Source organism: Chrysemys picta, unplaced genomic scaffold, assembly GCF_011386835.1.
Source record: "Chrysemys picta bellii isolate R12L10 unplaced genomic scaffold, ASM1138683v2 scaf219, whole genome shotgun sequence".
NCBI classification, from domain to species: Eukaryota; Metazoa; Chordata; order Testudines; family Emydidae; genus Chrysemys; species Chrysemys picta.
The window spans coordinates 19,702-30,506 of NW_027052926.1; the positions used below are offsets into that span (position 1 = coordinate 19,702).

Sequence of the window (10,805 nt, forward strand, 5' to 3'; positions counted from 1 at the left end):
TGCACCCCCTGTCCGCAGCCAGCCCCTGCTGTACCCCTGCCCTACCTCCAGCCCCGCCCCCCGTGTTCTGCCCGCACCAGCCCCGCCCCCCTGCCCTGCCTGCAGCCAGCCCTGCACCCCCTGCCCACAGCCAGCCTCTGCCGCACCCCCTGCCCTGTCTCCAGGCAATCCCAGCCGCACCCCCCTACGGCCCTGCCCAAAGCCAGCCAGCCCCACACACCCCTGTCTCCAGCCAGCCCCGCACCCCTTGCCCTGCCTGCAGCCAGACCCTACCTCCAGTGAGCCCCTGCCCTGCCTCCAGCTAGTCCCATGTCCACTGGTGCCCTGCAGTTCCCAGGGCAGTAACCCTGCACACCTGCTTCAATGAGGGGGGCAGGGAGCAGCTGGGACCCACACATGTGCACACCACTAGGGTGACCAGACAGCAAGTGTGAAAAATCGGGACAGGGGGTAGGGGATAATAGGATCCTATAAGAAAAAGACCCAAAAATCGGGACTGTCCCTATAAAATCAGGACATCTGGTCACCCTAGCACACCCCCAGGGAGTGGCGGGGACCCACACACGTGAAGCGGAGCTCATTAATAACCGATCAACAGCATATATGATGCAATGTACATAATATATAATTTTATTATTTATATAGTTATGGAAAGTAAATAATACATGGAAGAAATGAAAGGCTTTTTTTTACATTATTTTTTTTGTTAGTCATCCCTGCCGGGGCCCCGCCAAAAATGTTCAAATTGGGCCCCGCCCTTCCTAAAGCCGGCCCTGCTGGAGAGAACAGGAGGATTCAGTCAGCAGGGGCTGCCGATCCGTCCCATTCACCAGGGCTGCCATCCTGCGGCTTCCGCATTAGTGGCTGGGGTGACTTGGGGAAAGGTCTCAACCTCCCCACATCCCACTTCACTGCTGCCAGAATCCCTCCTCCCCCCCGCTACAGTCCCCTCCCTACCCAACCTGGGTGGGGCTGGAGGAGAGGGGTCTGAGAACTTGAGCTGTGGATTGGAGGTGGAACAGCTGTCAGGGGCACTGAGGGGGACGTGGCAGGAGCTCCCCGTACAAGGAGGGGGGTTGCCACTGGAGGTCACTAGGAAGGACTACAAGACTCCAAAATGGGGGTCAGGAGGGGGAATCCATCCCTCAGAGGTGGGCAGGGGCTGGGTGGAAATGCTGCTGTTTCCAGGGGCCGTTAATCTCCCCGATTCCTCGGAGGCGTCTGAGTCTCAGACAGGTTCTCGTTCCCTTGCAGCAGGAGGAAGTCACGGCCAATGTGATGCGCCAGCTCCGTATCATGCGGCACTTTCGCCAGGTGCCCGAGGCGCTGCAGGGCCTGTGCCTCTGAGGCCACCAGCAACTCCTGCTCCCTGCTGCAGGTACTGCTCTGGCTCTCTGTAAATGGGGAGCTAGTGGAAGGGGAAATGGAGCCCCCTGGCACTCACAGAAACCCTCTCCCCTCTCTGTGGAGCAGGGTCCTTTCCTCTGCCCCCAAATTCCTTCATCTGGGACAGGAGCTCTTTCCCTCACACCCATTCCCCTCCCCCCTTTCCTTGATCTACCCCCATCCCATTCCCCCTGCGCCCAGGCAGAGCTCTGCCTGCCCCATATGGTGCAGAAAGGCCGTTGTGTCAGGCCCCACCCCTAGCCCCACTGAAGCTCGGAAAGCTCCACTTTTGAGGAGGTGGGGGTGGGACAGAGGCTCAGGGCTAGTTTCACCTCCTGCCCTTTATTCTCCCCTTGGCCCTTCTATGGGGTCTCTGGGCGTGACAGGAATTGGAGCCTCATTCCCAGCTGTCTGCCAGGCCCTGGGATCTGGCACAGCCTCCCAGACGGGCACAGCCTGCAGCTGAGCCCCGTCAGGGAGCAGTGGGGACAGGTCACCTCGTCCCATCCAAGCAAGCAATGCTGGGTGTCAGAGAGGCTTAGATGGGAGACCCTGCTCTCTCATGGAGGTAAGAGCCATTTACTCCTTGGGGCGTGTGGGTCTCTTGGGGGAGAAATGGGATCCTCGATGCACAGCCTGGCTGGGAGCTTCCCCTGTCCCTGGCTCCCAGCTCTGGGAGAGAGACGCCTCCATCATCGTGCCACCCTGGTTTTATTCCTAGGAAGAGGCTCCCCAGAGACGTCCTCGAACCTGGACTCCTGAGAGCGTTTCCAGTAGGAGGCTCCGGCCCCTCGGGCATAAAGAGAGCACGTCTTTTGGAACGACATCCACATGCAGGAGAGCCAGCTGGCTACCAGAAAATCTCTCTTCTGCAGTGACGTGGGGTTAAGGGACGTGGGGGAAAAGACATGGCGGCTGTGACTAAACTTAGAGCAGGGTGGGAAACGGAGACGCAGTTGGGACCTGTCTACACTACAGGTCTGTCGTGCATTTGTAATCTGCTGACCCCCACATGTTGTTCAGAGCCTATGGACAACACGGCTCCTAAAGGTACGTTTGTTCTGTGCTTATCCCCTATGTACCAGCAGGCCTGGACGGCATTTCTCCCAATGCAAGGTCCTATGCGTGGCAACAAGGCACGTCGGCCACACCTCGAGAATGGGGACGTGTATCCAGGAAAGCAGTGACTCTGAAAAGGATTTAGGGGCCAGAGTGGAGAAGCCACTCAACATGAGCTCCCAGTGTGATGCTGTGGTGAACAGGGCTAAAGCCATCATTAGACGAAGGAGCAGAGCCGTGAGTAGGATAGGGAGGTGACACAGCAGCAGTGAGACTGCTATTGGAATACTGCCTCCAGTCTTGGTGTCCTCCTTTGAAAAAGATGGTCCTAGAAATTGGAGCTGGGGCAGCAAAGAGCCACCAAATGTTCCGAGGGCTGGAGAAAAATGCCTTCTAGTGAGCTATTGAAAGAGCTTAACCTGTTTAGCTTATCAAAAGAAGATTGAAAGGTGACTTCACTGAAGTGTTGAAATGCCTTAATGGAGAGAAAATATTGGGTATTAAAGGGCTCTTTAATCGAGCAGAGAAAGGCAGAACAAGACCCAATGGCTGGAAGGTGAAAAGAGACAAATTCCTATGACAAATAAGGCACAAATATTCAACAGCGAGGATGATTGAACCCAGGAAGAAGCTACCATGGAAAGTGGTGGATTTTCCATCTCTTGATGTCAGTTAATAAAGACTAGATGCCTTTCCGGAATGTGTTTGCCCCAAAAGTAGCTATTGTGGTAGACAGGAGGCCTGTGATATGCAGGGGGTCAGATTAGATGCTCTAACGGTCTCTGCTGCCCATAAAGTCTACTCATTTCTGAGAAACCGAGTGTAGCATTGGGAGCAGCCTCTGTTTTTTAAACAATCAGTTTGTCAGCACCTGCAGGACAATTTGGTTGTTAGGACTAGTGAGCATGGACTTGTCAAGAACAAATCATTCCAGACCAATCCTAGCTCCTTCTTTGGCAGGGTTAGGGGCCTAGTGGAGGTGGGTAAACAGTAGATGTGATCTATCTTGGTGTTAATAAGGCTTTTGACACAGTCCCATAGGACATTCTCACAAGCAAACAGATGCTGCTTAGCACTGTCAGAGCAGCTTTTGCTGGGGGATTCTCCCAGCACTTTCCAATAGTGGGAAAGTATGAAATCCCCATTTGACTGCTGTGGACAGAGCCTAGAGGGGGCAGCAACTTACCCCAAGTCCCACAGGTCAATAGGAAACCAGCAATGGAACCCAGGAGTCCTGACTCCCAGTTCCCTCCTCCAATCACTCCAGAGGAGCACACTCCCTCTCAAAGCAGGGGGACCGGACATGAGGGCCTGGTTGTAATTGCCAGCTGTGGGAGGGAGTGTGCAGCAGTGGTTAGTGAAGGGGCCTGGAAATAAGGACTGCTGGGTCTATTGGAGAGTGTCACTAGGAGCAGTGTATAAGATGAGGTGTCCTATCATGTTTACTCAGATCAGATTAGGACATAATAGAATGGCTGAAATAGTTTATTTTATTTGTATTGTATTATTTTGCAATTGTTAAGAGCAGCAACTACTTAACTCAGACTGAAGCATCTTATCTAATTTTTGAGATCTAAGTGTCTCCTCTTTGAGTGCGACGAGACAATTTAACACATTGTGACAAAGAATTTTCATTGCCACTTGTTATGATTTCAAGAAACAAACTGGTTTAGTTTGAATAGGATTTTCGGTCAGAAACGGTTTCAATAAAATTTCCCCACCATCTCGATTCCTGGGCTCTATCTCTGCCTTTCGGGGTGTGTGTGGGGGGGGTGTTGCTGTCTGTTAGAACAGGAGTCTGATTTGGATAGGGATAGAGACCTCTTCAATGTTTTTAATGAAGTAAATACTAATGGGAATTGTGTGATCATGGGAGACTTTAACTTCCCAGATATAGAGTGGAGGACAAGTGCTAGTAATATAATAGGGCTCAGATTTTCCTAGATGTGATAGCTGATGGATTCCTTCACCAAGTAGTTGCTGAACCAACAAGAGGGGATGCCATTTTAGATTTGGTTTTGGTGAGTAGTGAGGATCTCTTAGAAGAAATGGTTGTAGTGGACAGCCTTGGTTTGAGCGACCATGAGCTAATTCAGTTTAAACTAAATGGAAGGGTAAACAAAAATAGATCTGTGACTAGGGTTTTTTTTTTTCAAAAGGGCTAACTTTAAAAAATTAAGGAAATTAGTTAGGGAAGTGGATTGGACTGAAGGACTTGTGGAACAGATGGATCAGACTGAACAGGTTCCAAACCTCTCGGAGGCTCCTACCTTCTAAACAGGGACATCTGTTTTCTAGTAAAATCAGGAAAAAGAAAGGAGAAAACTCAAAAGAGATTCCTCCTGGCGCTCATGTACGTGACCCCTAATACTCTCTCAGTCCTCAAAGAGAGACCTCGAGAAGGAGACTTGCTGAAGGAAAGCTACAGGGGACTCAGAGGTTTCCCTGGCCCTGCGCCCCTGTCCTGCCTCGCTGATGTCAGCACCTCTCAGTGAGGTCACCACCTCCCCAGCACCTTTGACCAATGGGCTCAGGTTCTGCAAAAGGCCTTTGTGATGTCACTGTCACACCCACCCCAACCCTGCAGTGCTAATGTCCTGCCGCAGGCCAGACCCTTTGGAGGTTTGAGCTACTCCCTGTCGATCACCCCGCTCAATGAGTGTTCATTCTAGGAAGCAAGCCGGCTAGACAGTAAAACAGCAGAGGCTGCTCCCAATGCTACACTCGGTTTCTCAGAAATGAGTAGACTTTATGGGCAGAAGAGTCAGTTAGAGCATCTAATCTGACCCCCTGCATATCACAGGCCTTTCTGCACCATATGGGGCAATCAGAGCTCTGCCTGGGCGCAAGGGGAATGGGATGGGGGTAGATCAAGGAAAGGGGAGAGGGGAATGGGTGTGAGGGAAAGAGCTCCTGTCCCAGATGAAGGAATTTGGGGGCAGAGGAAAGGACCCTGCTCCACAGAGAGGGGAGAGGGTTTCTGTGAGTGCCAGGGAGCTCCACTTCCCCTTCCACTAGCTCCCCATTTACAGAGAGCCAGAGCAGTACCTGCAGCAGGGAGCGGGAGTTGCTGGTGGCCTCAGAGGCACAGGCTCTGCAGCGCCTCGGGCACCTGGCGCAAGTGCCGCATGATACGGAGCTGGCGCATCACATTGGCCGTGATCCTCCTGCTGCAAGGGAACGAGAACCTGTCTGAGACTCAGATGCCTCCGAGGAATCAGGGGGGATTAACGGCCCCTGGAACCAGCAGCATTTCCACCCAGCCCCTGCCCACCTCTGAGGGATGGATTCCCCCTCCTGACTCCGAGGATGGAGTCTTCTGGTCCTTCCTAGTGACCTCCAGTGGCAACCCCCCTCCTTGTACGGGGAGCTCCTGCCACGTCCCCCTCAGTGCCCCTGACAGCTGTTCCACCTCCAATCCACAGCTCAAGTTCTCAGACCCCTCTCCTCCAGCCCCACCCAGGTTGGGTAGGGAGGGGACTGTAGCGGGGGGGTGGGCAGGAGGGATTCTGGCAGCAGTGAAGTGGGATGTGGGGAGGTTGAGACCTTTCCCCAAGTCACCCCCATCCCATTTCCCTTTCCCCAGCCACTAATGCGGAAGCCGCAGGATGGCAGCCCTGGTGAATGGGACGGATCGGCAGCCCCTGCTGACTAGGGTTACCATATGTCCGGTTTTTCCCGGACATGTCCTGCTTTTCGGCAATCAAACCCCGGTCCGGGGGGAATTGCCGAAAAGCCAAACATGTCCGGGAAAATGCCGGCCAGGCACTTCCCCTCCCGTGGCTGCTCTGCTCCGCTCCTCCCCTCTCAGACTTTAAGAGCCGAGCTGCCCGAGCCAGCGCTACTGGCTTCAGGCAGCCCCTCCGCCTCTGGACCCCGAGCCACGGGCCAGGCACTTCTCCTCCCCGGCTCCAGCTGAGCTGCTCCGCTCCTCCCCTCTCAGACTTTAAGGTTCCAGCTGCGCTGGGGAAGCGCCGGCCGGGGGCGCAGGGTCTGGGGGCTGCCCGGCAAACCGTGAAGCCGGTAGCGCTGGGGCAGCCCTTTCCCCATGGCTGGGAGTGGGAGGGAGGAGGGGGCGGAGTTAGGGCGGGGGAAGGGGTGGAGTTGGGGCGGGGCCGGGGGAGGGGAAATGGGCGGGGCCAGGGCCCGTGGAGGGTCCTCTTTTTTTATTTATTAGACATGGTAACCCTACTGCTGACTGAATCCTCCTGTTCTCTCCAGAACGGGTCCAGCCTTGCCAGCAGCAGGACAAGCGTCCCCTGCCCATGTGCCTCAGCCCTGCCTGGTCAGACGCCATCACCCGTCAGTCCTTGGCCTCCCAGTCTGCCAGTGATGGGAGCAACTCTGGGTGGTGGCTCGGGTGACACAGACACCAGACCACTAGGAATTGGGTGCGGCCCTGTGGGACAGGAGAGTCTCGCAGAGGGCACTTGGGGGACTCTCCTGCCTTTCCCAAGAGCGATAGCACCGTGTCCTGAGAACATAAGTCTGGGATGAGGCAAAGCTTGTCATTAATTAGCCTGGCTAAAGAGCTGGGTGGAGCTGCTCCGGGGACAAGCTGGCTCGCTCCTGCTCATGGAGATGAATTCATCTCCCTTCCCAGGAGCACCTGCTCTCCCTTTCATTCCCCACCAGGCTCCTTGTGCCAGGCCAGCGAATGGCCACAGGATGGGAATGAGGCCTGGGCCCCGCCCCAATCTCCTGAGTCTAATGCAGCTGCTCACCTTGTCCCCCATCAGCTGCTGGGTTTCCCCCAGGAGGGAGTAGGTGACAGGGAGAGAGACACACACACATTTGTCCTTCTGGTTGCAGGGCTTGTGTCCTTCCAATCCCATTGGTGGCTGCACAGTGGGCAGAGTCCTCGCTGCGTGCCCGGCCCAACAGAATTGCAGGGCGTGGTGTGGAAGACAGAAAGAGATAGAGAGACTCATCCTCCAGCCGGGGTCAGTCTGAGAGAAATTGGCTGGGGTCCCAGTCTCACTCTTCTAGCAGGTGCCATTTCCCAGCTGGGTTCCTTACCCCTCTGGTGCAGCAGCAGCTGGTAGAGCCGGTAAACCCCCTCCCTGGCCTGCCGGCTGATGTCCTTGGCTGGGTCACTGACGGACAGAGCCAGCTGTGCCATGTGGTGACCCATCCTGGGGAATTCCGCTGAGTTCTAATGGACGGGAGAGAGAGAGGGGACTCCATCAGCATTTTCCTGTCAGCTCCCCGTCCCCCCCGGGCCAGGACTCTCCTTCCCCTCAGCCCCTCTGCAGGAGATGCTAGAGGATAGGAGCTAGAGCCAGACCCTTAATTTCCTCTGCCCCCAAGGAAGCCTGGAGCACAGGGCTGTGGGCAGGGCCCTCCATGAGGACTTGCTTCCCCAGCTGCTCCAGGATGACAGGGAGGCATGAACCTGGAGCACAGTCCCCTTAAAAGCCCAGAGTCACCACTTAACTAGACAAGAAGAACTTGACTCAAGCCAGGCTCACTCTCTGCTCTGACTCTGCCTCCCCAAGAGGAACACTCCTAACCCACAGCCCCTGCAGCAGCAGATCCTACAGCCCGTCGGAGCCAGCCCACCTACCCCTGGAGTCAGGAAGCTGGGGTCAGAGGTCACTTACGTCAAACTCAGGGAGGGTGATGGTGGATCTGAGCAGGGCCGTGCTGCTCTTAACGGCCCTGGCTCTCTCTCGCGGCACCCTGGACACGATCCAGTAGTTAATGTGCTGTGGGGAAAGGAGACATTGCACTGACTGCCCTGACCAAGGATGCCCACTGGGGACCCGGCTAGGAGGACAGACTGGAAAATGGATCTAAGAGTGAAGGTAAAATTGCCCCCACCCCTCTCATCGGGCTCACCTCCAAGATGTACTGGAGCCTGTCGGTGTCTGGGGACTCTGCCAGCAGGTTCCCCAGCATGGCGTCCAGGAGGTCTGGCAAGACACTAGGCAGATCCTGAAAGCAAGGGAGAGCCATGGGTCAGAGTTAGGGAAACTGGGGCTACATCTGCCACAGGATGGGAAGTGGGGTCTCTGGGAAGCACTGGTGAGACCCCAAACACATTTCCTGGCCTCTCTCATTCACGTTCCACTGCAGGCAATTAGCAAGGATTCATGGCAGGATGACAGCTGGCTCTTCAATCCATGACTTTAGCATGATCTACCTGCACTTGGGTGGTGTCCTTCTCCATGCCCAGGGTGAAGACGGCGTGCAGGGCAGCTCGGAGGAGGTGGGTCTCCAGCTCTGGCTCCAGGGCAGGCGTCATGGTGCTGGCAAGAGAAAGGAGCCGGCATTAGACTGTGCAGTGCAGGGATGGGACTGGCACCATCACGCAGGTGAAACTGCCGCGAAATGGGCACAGGCTGGCAAGAATGGAAACTGAGGCACCGAGCCAGGGAATGACAAGGCCAAGGTTTCTCAGACAGACAGTGGCAGGGCAGGAATAGCCCCTGTTCCCTGGACCCTGCTGCCCCTCCTGTATCTGATCCTGGGAGTGAGCCTCTCCCAAAGCCGTTGCAATGTTACTGGAGTGAAAAGAACAGCCAAGCCAGGAGAGAGTGACCCTTCCCCGCACCTCTGCCAGAGGAGCCACCCTTGGGCGGTGACCTGGGAGTGGGAGGGGCAGTGACTCCCCGCCCTGGGCCTGAGCAGCACTGTGGTTAGGGGAACCGGGCCGGAGGGTCTCGGTACCTGAGGTTGCCCACAGCAATCAGGGAGTTAGCGAGGACGGCGCCGGGTGGAGAGTTATCAGGCAGCTCCTCAATGAGCTCCTGTGAGACCCAAAGGAGACAAAGGAGCGTGTGAGATTCGGGCCACACTGACACTTCCCAGTGAGGAGATTACACAGCCAGGGCCCCACACAGCCAGCAGGATCCCCCCACCTGCCTCCCGCTCCTCCGATTCCTGCCCAATAGTGACCACTCTCCGAATTTCTCCCGTCTCTTCGCCCCGACCATTTCTGGTTTCTGCAGACTAGATGTTTTAGCAAAGTTTAGAATTCCTTGGTGCTGAACACCGTGAAACTCCCCTTTCTCCTTAACAAAGGGCTTTAACGCCCCTTATCTCACCCAGGCTCTCGACGGCCCAAAGTTGGAGAATTGTCCCTGTTCCCACTGCAGAGCACCCCCCACGACACACACACAGAGTCCTCCTGGTGGTGGGAGGGGAAGAGAGGAAAGGACAGAAGACGTAAGAGATGAAGAGAAAGGAGGGAGGGATGGAGGAAAAGGTAAAACAAAAAGGACAAACCCTAATGTCCCCAGTGATTCTAAGGGACAAAATCCCAGGTGGGGAATAAAATTTGGCCACCTTAAGCTTTTGTTTTCCATACCTAAAATTCAGCTGGCGCCAGATGGATCAGACTGAACAGGTTCCAAACCTCTCGGAGGCTCTTACCTTCTGAACAGGGACGTCTGTTTTCTAATAAAATCAGGAAAAAGAAAAGATAAAACTCAAAAGAGGTTCCTCCTGGCGCTCATGTACATGAACCTAAATACTCTCTCAGTCCTCAAAGACAGACCTCGAGAAGGAGACTTGCTGAAGCAAAGCTACAGGTGACTCTGAGGTTTCCCTGGCCCTGCGCCCCTGTGCTGCCTGGCTGATGTCAGCATCTCTCTGTGAGGTCACCACCTCCCCAGCACCTTTGACCAATAGGCTGAGGTCCTGAAAAAGGCCTTTGTGATGTCACTGTCACACCCACTCCTCCCCTGCAGTGCTAATGTCCTGCCACAGGGCAGACACTTTGGAGGTTTGAGCTACACAAAGAGGAGACACTTAGATCTCAAAAATTAGATGAGATGTTTCAGTCTGAGCTAAGTAGTTGCTGCTCTTAACAATTGCAACATAATAAAATACAAATAAAATAGACTATTTCAGCCATTCTATTATGTCATAATCTGATCTGCGTAAACATGATAGGACACCTCATCTTATGCACTGCTCCTAGTGACACTCTCCAATAGATCCCCATCCTCCACCGGCCGGGAGGTAGGTAGGGGCGGATTGTTATCCCTACTTGAAAGAGGGAGAAGCTAAGGCTGAGAAAGGAGAATTAACTTCTCTTAGGTCACACAGCCAGTCCGTGGCAGAGTTGGGAATAGGACCCAAGAGCCCCGATTTTCAAACTAACCATTGGATCTTGAATTTCAGACATTGAATGACCTGAATAAAGTGCTCTCAAGTGAGTTCCAGACCAGCAAGAGTTCATAGTAATTATTCAGCAAGTATTTTAGGAGAACTGGAATGGTAGAGAAAATAATGAACTGCAGAGAAGCAGCAAAATTTGTCGAACATATGACTGGTTATGACTATTTACTTGGTCTTAAAAGAAAACAACAGGGACCTGAGTCTCCTCCCTGTCAATAACCCCCTGCTCAGCC

The 10,805-nt window shown here is 54.5% G+C and overlaps 1 long non-coding RNA gene across 1 annotated transcript; it reads left to right on the forward strand.

The window, feature by feature from the left end:
* Nucleotides 1-781: 781 nt before the first annotated feature.
* On the forward strand, nt 782-2,818 carry LOC135978352 (uncharacterized). Its single transcript, XR_010595763.1, has 2 exons — nt 782-1,378; nt 2,108-2,818. It is a non-coding gene; the product is annotated as an uncharacterized LOC135978352 (long non-coding RNA).
* The last annotated feature ends 7,987 nt before the right edge of the window (nt 2,819-10,805 follow it).